The following is a 12031-nucleotide window of genomic DNA, read 5'->3' as shown; positions in this document are numbered from 1 at the left end:
GGGCTGTAAGGAGAGGCGCTGCGCCCTCACTGCATTGACTCTCAGAGCACAGCTCAGCCGCCAAGGTCAAAGCGTGGCAGGTGCAGTGGGCATGAAATGCACGCCTCCAGACTATAATGCCCTCTCTTCCTTCACACAGGTGAGGGAATTGGGCTTCCCATCTATTACCATGATTTGTCATGTGATAACTTCCAGTGCTAAGTATGAAAGCAAAAGCTGCAATAGATTTTTAAAGCAGGACTTAATAAATAACTGAGATTGATAATGTACCAAGGCAGATAGACTTAATTTAGATAAATTTACCATAAAACTCTTACAGCAGCAGATTCATATTTTATGAACATGGTAGATAGAAAAGGTCTGCCAACATTCAAAAGCTAGATGGGAGGGCAGATGGGTGACAGAATGAGGGAATGGTTAAAAAAAAAAGAAAAAAGAAAAATCCTGTTTAGATAATGGGATTACATGGTTTTCGGGAGTTTGTAATGCAAGATAAGAGCCCCTTGTGTAACAAACAGTATCTGCAAAACCTGATAGAGAATAAAAAATGTTTCAACAAATTAAGGTTTGCTGGAGATCCAGGGCTGAAAGGTAAGATCCCACTTTCAGTCTCTAGAACAAATATATCCGTTTGATTCTTTTCATTGATACAGTCTCCCCTTAACTATTAAACAGAAGAAACTATAACCCAACATTATCCTTATATCAGAGTCTTTTTCTTTAAGCACTGGTTTCCCATAAACACTTGGCATTCTGCATGTAACTATTGAAGACTGTGTTGATTCCAGTTAGGTTAATTTGCTTTATTTCTTGCCCTCAGTTAAGGAACTTGGGTCTACCTTTCATTCCTATATACCAGTGTCAAGCTGGGAGAAATTTTATCCAGTTCGAGGATCCTGCAGTTTTCCATTTGTCCTAGCTACTAAGATACACTGCAACTTGGAACATCTTAGTGGTGCCTTACATCATTTTAAAAAAAGATTTTATTTATTTATTTAACAAAGATCACAAGTAGGCAGAGAGGCAGGCGGGGTGGGGGGGCAGGCTCCCCCGATCCCAGGACCCTGAGACCATGACCTGAGCCGAAGGCAGAAGCTTTAACCCACTGAGCCACCCAGGCACCCCGACAAATGTCTTTTGATATACACCAGTACCTGGCATCATTCTGAATGGGAAAAATAGTCTGAAGTGATTCAATACGATGTATGTTTTGAAAAGAAATGCCTAAGTAACCCAGTGATTCCCAGGGTACATATGTCATGTAATTATTTTATGTTATGTTATGTATGTTATGTTATGTTATGTTATGTTATGTTATGTTATTTTTGTGGAGCTATGTGGAACATCTCTGGGGCCACACACCATTTACAAGCCATGGATGGGTATTACTGGACTGGTACGTACTGCCTGTAGTGAACCACGTGTGGGATAGATGCCGGAGGAGATGCTGCAGGTTTCCTTACGTCCTTTCTACTGCAAGAGGGCTTGGGGGGTGGGGTGGGTGTGTGTGTAGAGAGATGGTAGAAGAAAGGTACTAGTGAAAATAACAGCTCAGGGATTAAGGGAGAAGTTGTAAGTGGCCCAATACTTAGTGTATTTGTTGTGTGAGGGAACTATAGGGGAGAAGCGATGGTGGTGAGACTGCACCACAGTCCTGGTCAAAGAAGACCCCTCTTCAGCCCTTTCCTCTCATCTTCACTTCTTATCCCAAAATATAAGTCACAAATACAACAGAAATAAAAAGCATACATGCATATCTAAAACAAATGTGGGTATATATGTCTAAGGGGGAAGCAGGAAGGAAGAAGGGAGGGAGGGGCCCTTTTAACTAGCTTCTTTATTTCTTTCCTTTAAGGTTTCATTTATTTGAGAAAGAGAACAAGCATGACTGGTGGGGGGAAGAGGCAGAGGCAGAGAGAGAAGCAGACTCCCCACGGGGCGGGGACTCCCACATGGGGCTCCATCCCAGGACCCTGGAATTATGACCTGAGCTGAAGGCAGACGCTTAACCAACACTCAACCAACTTAGGTGCCCCTAACTAGCTTCTTTCTAAAGAGCCAAGGAGACTCAATAACATTCTGTTTTCTCTTCAAAACATACTGCCTAATGGCCACAAACACACTGATAACTCCTAGCTTCTAGCCTGCTGTCCAGCCTCTGTGGGCAGTTCCAGTGCCATGGATGAGCTGTGTCCCACTCATATTCCATTATCATTTATCCCCCTGAACACTTTTGTAGGACTTGTAATTAAATTATTATTTAATTAAACACATAAAACCCACTTGAATTTTTATATTCCCAATACTAGTATATTCACAGTCAAGTGCAGAACAGAATATGAAAACCATGTAGAATATCTTTCTTGCATTCTCTTTAGGATTCCTAGTAGTATTTGCGTATAACTTTTGTGTTTGTTTTGGGTTGAAGTAGTACTCATTTTTAGAAGTTAAATCTTTGATTCTTCACCAAAATGTTTCTTGTGGCTTGGCTTGCTGTAATTTGGCTGCTGTGTCCTGCTTTTTCAGGTGTTTTTATGATACATGCATCTTTGGTTGAAGTAAAGGATATCACAGTATGGTAATTGTTAATATATATAGTACAAGTATCCCCAAGTTGCCCGTGGTGTTTTCCGACCTTCTCCTTGGTAGTTCCCTGAGACCTACAACACATCTGACGGCCTTAACTCCAGCATGTTTCTCTTTGTCTAATAAGCTCTATTCTAGCTGTAATGACTATGTACCTAGGATTTTTTGTTTCCATTTTCTGGTTCTCTGATCCCTTCATGTACTAGAAATTTCCAGAACATAGTACAATACAGTTCTTCTTGTCTCTGTACCTAAACCCTCTACTTTGGGACCTGGACCAGCAGTATAAATTAATTTCTATTGGTGTTCTTCAGTTTTGAAGGATTAGTTTACTACTGTGTTTATTTAAAAATGTTAAGGGAAATGGAATAGAAACACATTTTTATTTTATTTTGTTTCATTGTTTAAAACTGCAGGCGGTCGGGAGAAGCTGATTCATATTCTGTTAGCCAGATGTTCAGTTTTCACCAAAAGACTTTCTGGTATTTGGAGGTTGTTTTACATAACACAGTGAATGACACAATACATAATAGTTGCATATTTTGTGTCTCCTCATAGTATAGATTCTGTAACTTTTTTTTTTTTTTTCAATCTAAAATCTCTGTAATTCTTATGAAATCAAAAGTTATTTTTTGCACTTCTGGAAACTTCTTTAATAACAGCTGTCTGTCTTGACCGCACTTCTTATTTATGCTCTATATTACATTTTATATTTTTTGTGACAGTTAAAAATAAATCATATTATCAATAATTACAAATAGATGCTTAGTTGATCAACAAACATGATTATGGCTTAAGATATGTTATGACAGGGGTGCCTGGGTGGCTCAGTGGCTTAAAGCCTCTGCCTTTGGCTCAGGTCATGGTCTCCGGGTCCTGGGATCCATGGAGCCTTGCATTGGGCTCTCTGCTCAGTGAGGAGCCTGCTTCCCCTTCCCCCGCTCTCTGCCTGCCTCTCGGCCTACTTGTGATCTCTGTCTGTCAAATAAATAAATAAAATCTCAAAAAAAATGATATATTATGACATACCTTTACTCTCTTCTAAGAGAAAAAAGTCTTTAACTGTGATATTTAAGGACGGGCCATGCTATCCAATTAGCATTGCTACACTAACTGGTACTAATTCCTTATTCACCTCTTAGTATTATCCTGAACATTAGTGGAGGACCTAGGCTGATCCTCCCCAACAAAGATAAGCAGTGAGTCAGCTTTTCCCTAAAGGAAATAATGAGGTCATTGTTCTGTGAGTTGCTCAGTGCTTTAGAGTAGAACTCCAGTCTGTCTGATCCAAAGTAAAATGATGACAGTCATTTTTTTTTTTACAGCAATCTTGAGATTAATTACTGCTGTTCTTGAAAAGGGTATGTGCTTTTTGCCAATTATTATAAGTACCCAGAAGAATAAATGCATCATTACTGAAGAACACTAAAGGGTCTAATGATACCTAAGACCCAGCCTGGCACCTTCACTGCACTATGCACAATAACCAGGGTGCCCTAGTTCATATTAGTTTCCATTTTTTATTCTCACTGATAGCACAACTCTCCACATTATCTGCAGTGCTCTGGCATTGATTTGCACAATTCTTCACCTAAGCAAGGAAATGTAAATGCAGGCCATAAAGCACAAAGCAGGTGACTTTTGTGCAATTGAAAATTGCTGTATCTGGGAAGCATCTCCCTTATATTCCAACAGTTTGAAGTGAAAATAACCTGGACTTGTATTTGCAGAACAAAAAAGGTGTAAATTATTCAAAAACCCCAGATCTGCTTGAAGGTATTCTATAGCACAGGATTCTAGAAATTTTGTTTGTAAACATTGAAAGTGCTGGATGCTTGAAAAATAACTTTCTGATTCTCAAACCAGGGTGTGATGAAACTTCAGGCTCAAGTTCAGACGAACGTTCATGATTTCAGCAGAGTCTGGAAAAAGAACCATGGGATTAGCCACAGGGAAAAACAGGAGGGGAGAAATAATCACTTTGAAATATAATTAATCTCTTCCTTCCAAGCTGTTGATGGGGATGCCTAGGGGTTGGGGAGGAGAATGAGAGCTCTGGAGAAGAAATGTCTGACGGTTTTGCAGGGCATGTCCTCAGCTACTTATATTTCTGGTAGAGTGGATTTCTTTTCCAGTTCATTGAAGGCAATGGGTATGTTTCTGTGATTGCGTGTCTTAAGGTGTTCCTGGGATCCTTTGTAACTACTTCCAAGGAAGACTATAGAAGATCCAAACCATGTCGTATTACATTAGTGCATCTGCGCATAAGAATACGGAGAACTACTAAAGAAAATATTCTTTGTTGCTAGCTCAACGGTGAATACACTTGGCGGTTTTTAAACTAAGACTGCTTTAAAGAGAAGAACTGAGAACATCTGGTTAGAAAATTAAAACCTAAAAGTCCCCAACTGTTCCGTGCGTACTTGAAAAGAATATATGTTCTGATGTTGAGTCTAATGTTCTGTAAATGGCAAATGGCTCTAGTGGGTTGACGTTAATACATAAATTATCACCTTGTCCTTTGTGCTATCGTGGTCATATGATTCATTTCTACATACCCCCTAAGCCTAGTATTACGTAGTTGTTAGGTTAATTTTAATTTACTTTATTTTTTTTTCTGATTTCAAGGTTTTGTTTTGTTTTATTTTTATTTATTTATTTTTTGATTAACATATAGCGTATTACTTTTTGAGGGATACAGGTCTGTGATTTTTCAGTCTTATACAATTCACAGCACTCCCCATAGCACCTACCCTCCCCAGTGTCCTCACCCAGCCACCCATCCCTCCCACCCCCTCTCCTCCAGCAACCTTCAGTTTGTTTCCTGAGACCAAGAGTCTCTTAAGGTTTGTCTCCCTCTCTGGTTTCATCTTGTTTCATTTTTCCCTCCCTTCCCCTATGATCCCGTCTTGTTTCTCAAATTCCTCAAATCAGTGAGATTACATGATAATTGTCTTTCTCTGATCTACTTATTTCACTCAGCATAATACTCTGGTTCTATCCACATCATTGCAAATGGCAAGATCTCAGGGTTTTTTGGTGGCTGCATAATATTCCATTATATATATATATTCCACATCTTCTTTGTCCATTTGTCTGTTGAGGGAATGGTTTGGCTATCATGGATGTTGCTGCTGTAAACATTCAGGTACATGTGCCCCTTCAGATCGCTTCATTTGTATCTTTGGGGTAAATACCTAGTAGTGCAATTGCTGGTTTGTGGGTAGCTCTATTTTCAACTTTTTGAGGAAACTCCATGCTGTTTTCTAGTGTTAGGTTTGTTTTAAAAAGTCAGTAGTGTTTAAAGAGATTTTCTTTAAAGTCTTTCATAGTTATCAGTGTTTTATTCATTCTAGTGTTCTTCATTTATTGCCATAAAACTTGATTTCAAACCGGTGTTCTTTTCCTCTGGAATAATAAAAAAGTCTTCACTCTTGTACCACAGGTTATTTTTCAGTTTTCACATGTCTTTATTTAATACATTTGTTTCCTTTCTAATGTGTTCATTTTCAATGACAGTTTTTGCTAGAATTGCCTTCCTGATGGACAGGCATTTTGCTTCTTTCAGCACTTTGGAGGTTTAATTCTACCTTCTTTTTTTCCTCAGACACAATGTTTAAGATTGTTTCACTGTGTCTCATGTATTTTTTTTTCCATTGAATCTGATATCTTTTTCTCTCTCTTTATGGCTATTCTTAAGGTGTTCACTTATTTTTAGAATTTGATTATACTGTGTAGGTAAAATTTTTTGTCTGTGTGTATGTATGTGTGTTTCTTTTTTTGTTTTTTTGCATTTTTTCCTGCTTGGAAAGATGTGAGCTGCTTGGCTCTATGTGGATTGACATCTTGTATTAATTTTTCATCTCTTCAGGTTCTCTCTTCTGCCTTTTTTTTTTTTTTTGACACTTCATTACCCCATGTTAGACTGACACCTTGCAGAGCTTGGACATTCTTTTTCATTTTTAGTACTCTTTTATACCCCATTATGTTTCAGTTCAGATAATGTCTGTTGATATATCCTTGAAGTTCATTTCTTTTCTCTTTTCTAACAGAATTATATGCCCACTGAGTGAATTCTTCATCATTGATGATAATTGCATATCTAGGTTTTCTTTTTTTTTTTTAATTTCTATTATTTCAATCCTGAGTAAACCTCCCAGCCATTCACATATGTCATCCAGTTTTTCCACTAGTTATTTGAAAGTTCTGATCTAATTGTTCTGAAAATGGGCCATCTCTGAATTTGCTTGTGTTGAAAACCTATTCAACAGTAAATTACATGGTCTTGCTTTTTTTTCATGTTTGGGATATTTTGCTTGTGTGTTGGACATAATGTGTAAAAAAACAAAAATAGTATAGGGGAGGTAAATGATACTTATTCTCCGAATCCTCTTCTTATTCTTGTAGGCCACTAGAGTGGGTATTTGAGTCAATTTATGCTGTAATTTAGCTGAGTCTAGATATTGTTTTTGCTTCAGTTATATATAGTTAACACAATCAGTTTATTTTGGAAGGTGGGACCATAAGCTGCCTTTGTTCAGTCTCAATGCCAGCCCTTAGCCCACTGAGGAGAACCTGAGGGCTGGAAATTTGGTCTCAAGTTTTCTGGCCTTTCTTCTTACTCTGATGGGCCCCCTAAGCCTATACCTTAAAGATGTCCATTCCAGTTCTGTTCCTTCTTTAGTGGTAGATGGTGTTTTGGTTGACTCTAAAGTGAGCTCCCAAACCTGCCTCTCCCTTGTAATCTGGGAACTTCCTAAGTGGCTGTGCTAATGACATGACAAACACCAAACAGAAGAAATAAATGTGTATTAGTCTTCACACCAGCAGAGATTCTTAAAGAAGGAGGGGCTTCACCAGCCTAAAGTTGGTGGGGACAGGTGCTTGGAGGAAAGGCTGGAGTACAGCAGTGAAATTATTTATGCAAGAATCAGGAGACGATTGTATTTCATACAAGTGTTCAACCACTTAGTTGGGTTTGAACCCTAACTGATGCTTGTCAAAAAACGGGAACTTCTCTAAGTTGATCACAACATGCCATAAAGACTGCTTCTTGATTCAGCATATATGGGGTATTTGAGGCATCAGTTGGAGATGGGAGCGACTGGGGACAGGTGAGGGATGGCCCTTGTTGGAGCATCCCTGGTTCCAAAGGGACTTATGCAAACAGTAGTCATTCAAACATCACAAACTCATAGGCTCTTACTCCTAGTGGAGTATGGAGTCTGGAGTATTTTGGAACTACTGCTCTGTCCTCAGAAAAAGTTGTTTGTTTAATTCTCAGAGGAGGTTTTTCTCACTTGTTATACCCTTGCCACGGAAATTGGCTTCGCTCTCTTCTTCTTCCCTCGGACCATATCATGTCTGGTGTGTCTTTGCCTTGAAAGGAGTCTTTCTCATTTTTGTCTTCTCACCAATTTCTTTCTTTCTTTCCTTGGACCTTCAACAGTGCCTATGAAAAAGGGTTGGAAGTTGCCAAATTCTCTTTGTATCTGGGGCACCCAAGGATTTGGGGACTCACACCCAACCTTTGCAGATTCATGGGGAATCTGGTCATATTTCCCACATCAGTGGTGGTTCCTTCCTTCTTTCACTCTCTGCCAGAAAAGAAAGCAGCTTGTGATGGAGACCTATTGGTTTTTAGTTTATTAGGTTACTTTGCAACATCAGCTCTTGGATGGGCTTAAAGCAAGCATGATGTAGATAATTCATCTTGTTCTCATTGCTAATGTTGGAGAGTTTTTATTTTTCTCTTGAGACTTCTTGTGTATGGATCCCATTTTTTCTGAAGGCCTTTTAATTTTGTTAAAAACTGTATGTGATAGATAATATACTATGGTGATTCTGGAGTCTTTAGTATATTTTCTGTACTTAATTGATATAATCTTTCTTCCTCTTGATGGTTGCTGATGCTTTATTCCTTAAATTCTTAGTTTTCTTTTCTTTTTTCTTTCTTTTTTTTTTTTTTTTTGCTTGGCTTCTCAAGAATTGTCCCTGTGTCTGCATGTTATTGGGTTCAGCCAATTATGTGGGTAGTAGTTATGTCTTAGGCCCTTGGGCCCAGAGTGCTTCTCTCTTCTACCTTTGGATCTGAGTGGTTTAGACAGTATACTCAGCAGAGTTCAGCCTATACTTAAATCTTTCTTGGCTTTTAGTTTCTGCTGAGCTCTCCCTGATCTTCCTTGGACACATGCAGAGTTTCCCAGCAACACTGGTGAGAGGGAGTTACTTGGCCTTAAACTGGTGGATCACGTTACTTGCCTCACTTCGGATAGTGACTCCATGGCAGAGATGCAGGATGCCCCCCCCCCCCCTTTTTTTCCCTAGTGAGTTTGCTGTTTATATTAACATGAAGCCATGGATTTTGCCTTCCACTTGAAATGAATTTTTTTCTCCGCTGGTAGTAATGCTACTGATTTTTCTCTTATATTAGTGGTTTCCGAGAGCATACAAACAGGTTTTTGCCTGTTGACATCTGATATTATAGATTAATTCTGTCTGCACTTGAACTTATGTAAACAGAAACATGGAATATTTTGTATCTGAATTCATTCATTTTGTTACATGTGACAATGTTTCATTATTTCTCCTTCTTGTAGAATATTGTGTTGTATGGAGACACCCCATATTATTTATCCATTCTCTCAGTAAGTATTACTGATATTTGCTGTTGAACATTCTTTCACTGAGCATTTCTTTCAGTATACATAGTTTTGTTGTTAACTCCAGAAGAACATTGCTGGGCTATAACTGTAGTAAATACCGTCAAAGTTTTTTTTAAAAGAGTTGTACCCTTAGAGGGGGCACCTGGGTGGCTCCACCGGTTAAGCATCTGTCTTTTGCTCAGGTCATGATCTCAGGGTCCTGGGATCGAGCCCTGCATCAGGCTCCTTGCTCAGAGGGAAGCCTGCTTCTTTCTCCCTCTGCCTGCCGCTCCCCCTTTTTATCATGCTCTCTTTCTCTCAAATAAATAAATAAAATATTTTTTGAAAAAAGAGTTGTACCAATACACACCCTCTCCGGCAGTGTATGAGATCCCCACTTGTTCCACAGACTCTCCAACATTGCATGTATCACCCGCCTTTTCTCATGAGAACCATGTTGATGTGTTTGAAGGGGGTATCTTCTCAAAGTTGAGTCTGCATTTCTCTGATGACTGAAAATCCTGATGTTTTCTTTAGCTATTTGGATATCTCCTTTTATGAAGTACTATTTCTAGTCTCTTGCTGCTTTTTCTGCTAAAGTGTAGTCTTTTTTTATTGATTCAGAAGTCTTTGTATATTTCACAACTCCTTTGTCATGGCCACTGGTCCGATTCCCTTGGGAAACAGGAACACACAGGAAGATAGAGACAGGCACACAGGAAGTTTATGGTAATCGCAGGATCAAAACACTTTGGGGAAGGAAGGAGGCAGCACTGGGAGAAGAGGAAGGTGTGCTATGGTGAAATCACAGCAAAGACTCTTCAGAATATTAACACATTGAAATACGAGGGCAAAGACTGGACATCTCTGTATCAAGTCATTAGATGTATGGTACCTCCAGGAAGAGGTCTGACCAAAGACGAGTTTGCAGTCTTCACTGAGGGCAGTTGCCATGGGAGAAGACAGGTCAACAATGCTAACTTTTCCAGGAGTTGGTGAAATGAATGCTGGTGGCCAGCACATGGTAGAATCTAGTACATTCAGAAATATGTATTGCATGGGGCGCCTGGGTGCCTCAGTGGATTAAAGCCTCTCCCTTCAGCTTAGGTCAGGATCCCAGGTTTTGGGATCCAGCCCCGTGTCAGCCTCTCTGCTCAGCGGGGAGCCTGCTTCCCCCTCTCATTCTGCCTACTTATGATCTCTCTCTCTGTCAAATAAATAAATAAAATATTTTTAAAAATAGGTATTGCAAATATTTATTTTTACTCTGTGGTCTGCATTACCCTTTCTTCTTGGTATCTTTTGATAAGTAGGAATTCTTAATTTTAATGTGGTTGGTTTTATCAATCTTTGACTTTGTGATAGCATGATCGTTAGGGATTTCACTTATAAAACCCTGTACACTGTAACACTGTGAATAATTTTCCTGTGCTTTGTTCCAGAAACTTTCCTATTCACTGTTCCATTTATATCTATAATTCATCTGGAATTGATTTTAGTGTGTGGTGTGAGCTAGAGGTCAAGATTCATTTTGTACATATGACCAGGCAGTTGACCCAGAATCACTTACTGAAAAAAATATTTCCATATTTTCTACTTTGGTCATAAATGTTTGTATCAACTTTTTTTTTTTTTTTTGTACTTTTTGTTTTGGACTATCAGTCTGTTTTTTCTCTTGCCTATACTATAGTGACTAAAAATCTAGCTATCTTGGTATCTGGAGGGTCTAAGATGACACACTAGTCCAACTCAGTTTGTGAGTATTATTTGAATTCTGGTTCACCTAATGAAAGTTTAAGAGACAATTTGGGGACAGTTCTGGATACTTGAATGTGTACATTAGATGATTAGAAAAGTTGTGTTAATGTATGCGATAATTAAATAAGTTAAGCAAGATAATGTTCTTATTTTTTGTAGATTAATGCTAAAATCTTCGAAGTTTAGTGTCATAAGGCACGCAAGTTATTTTCAAAATTTTCAGCAAAGGAAAGAATATATAACATGAATAAAGACCAAAAAAGCGCAACATGTTACCCAAACCAAATTCAGTGTTTATTTTCCTATTTTGGTAGGGTTTTTTTAAATCTTTATAAAATATTTTAATTTTAATTAAAATATAATCAACATATATTTTAAATGCACTTAGAGAAATTCTAGGTGATTTCTTGTATGGTTCTAGATGAACTCTTAACAATAAGAATTTTAGATAAACACTTAAAATAGAATTATATATACTAGTAATCAAACCAGAGATACTTTGAAAAGATGTACTTTAAATTGACATGCTTTATTTTATAATGAATGTGTAATGTGTTCTGCACATGATTACTTTGATAGATTTTATATACTAATCGGGCATGATACATTAAGGGACAATATAACAAGCTAAATGAGTTAGGAATTAAACATCAAAGTATATAATGTGCCTACAGTGTGATAGAATGATATTTATATGAATGATAGAATATTACCCAACCATAAAAAGGATGAAATCTTGCCATTTGAAGCAGTAAGATTGGATCCAGAGAGTGTAATGCTAAGCGAAATAATTCTGTCAACGACAAACAAATACCAGATAATTTCACTTGTGTGTGGAATGTAAGGAACGAGACAGAGGAGCAAAGGGTAAAAGAAGAAAGAAGCAAACAAAGAAACAGACTCTTAACTCTAGAGAACACACCAGTGGTCACCAGAGGAGAAATGGGTAGGGGGATAGGTAAGTAAGTGATGGAGATGAAGGATGGCACTTGAAATGAGTACTGGGCGATGTACCCAAGGGTTGAATCACTACATTGGACAAC

The sequence above is a fragment of the Mustela putorius genome, unplaced genomic scaffold, assembly GCF_011764305.1.
Source record: "Mustela putorius furo isolate JIRA1106 unplaced genomic scaffold, ASM1176430v1.1 tig00003923_pilon_pilon_pilon, whole genome shotgun sequence".
Classification (NCBI taxonomy): domain Eukaryota; kingdom Metazoa; phylum Chordata; class Mammalia; order Carnivora; family Mustelidae; genus Mustela; species Mustela putorius.
The sequence above is the reverse complement of the archived record's forward strand: the minus strand, read 5'-3'. Positions refer to the sequence as shown.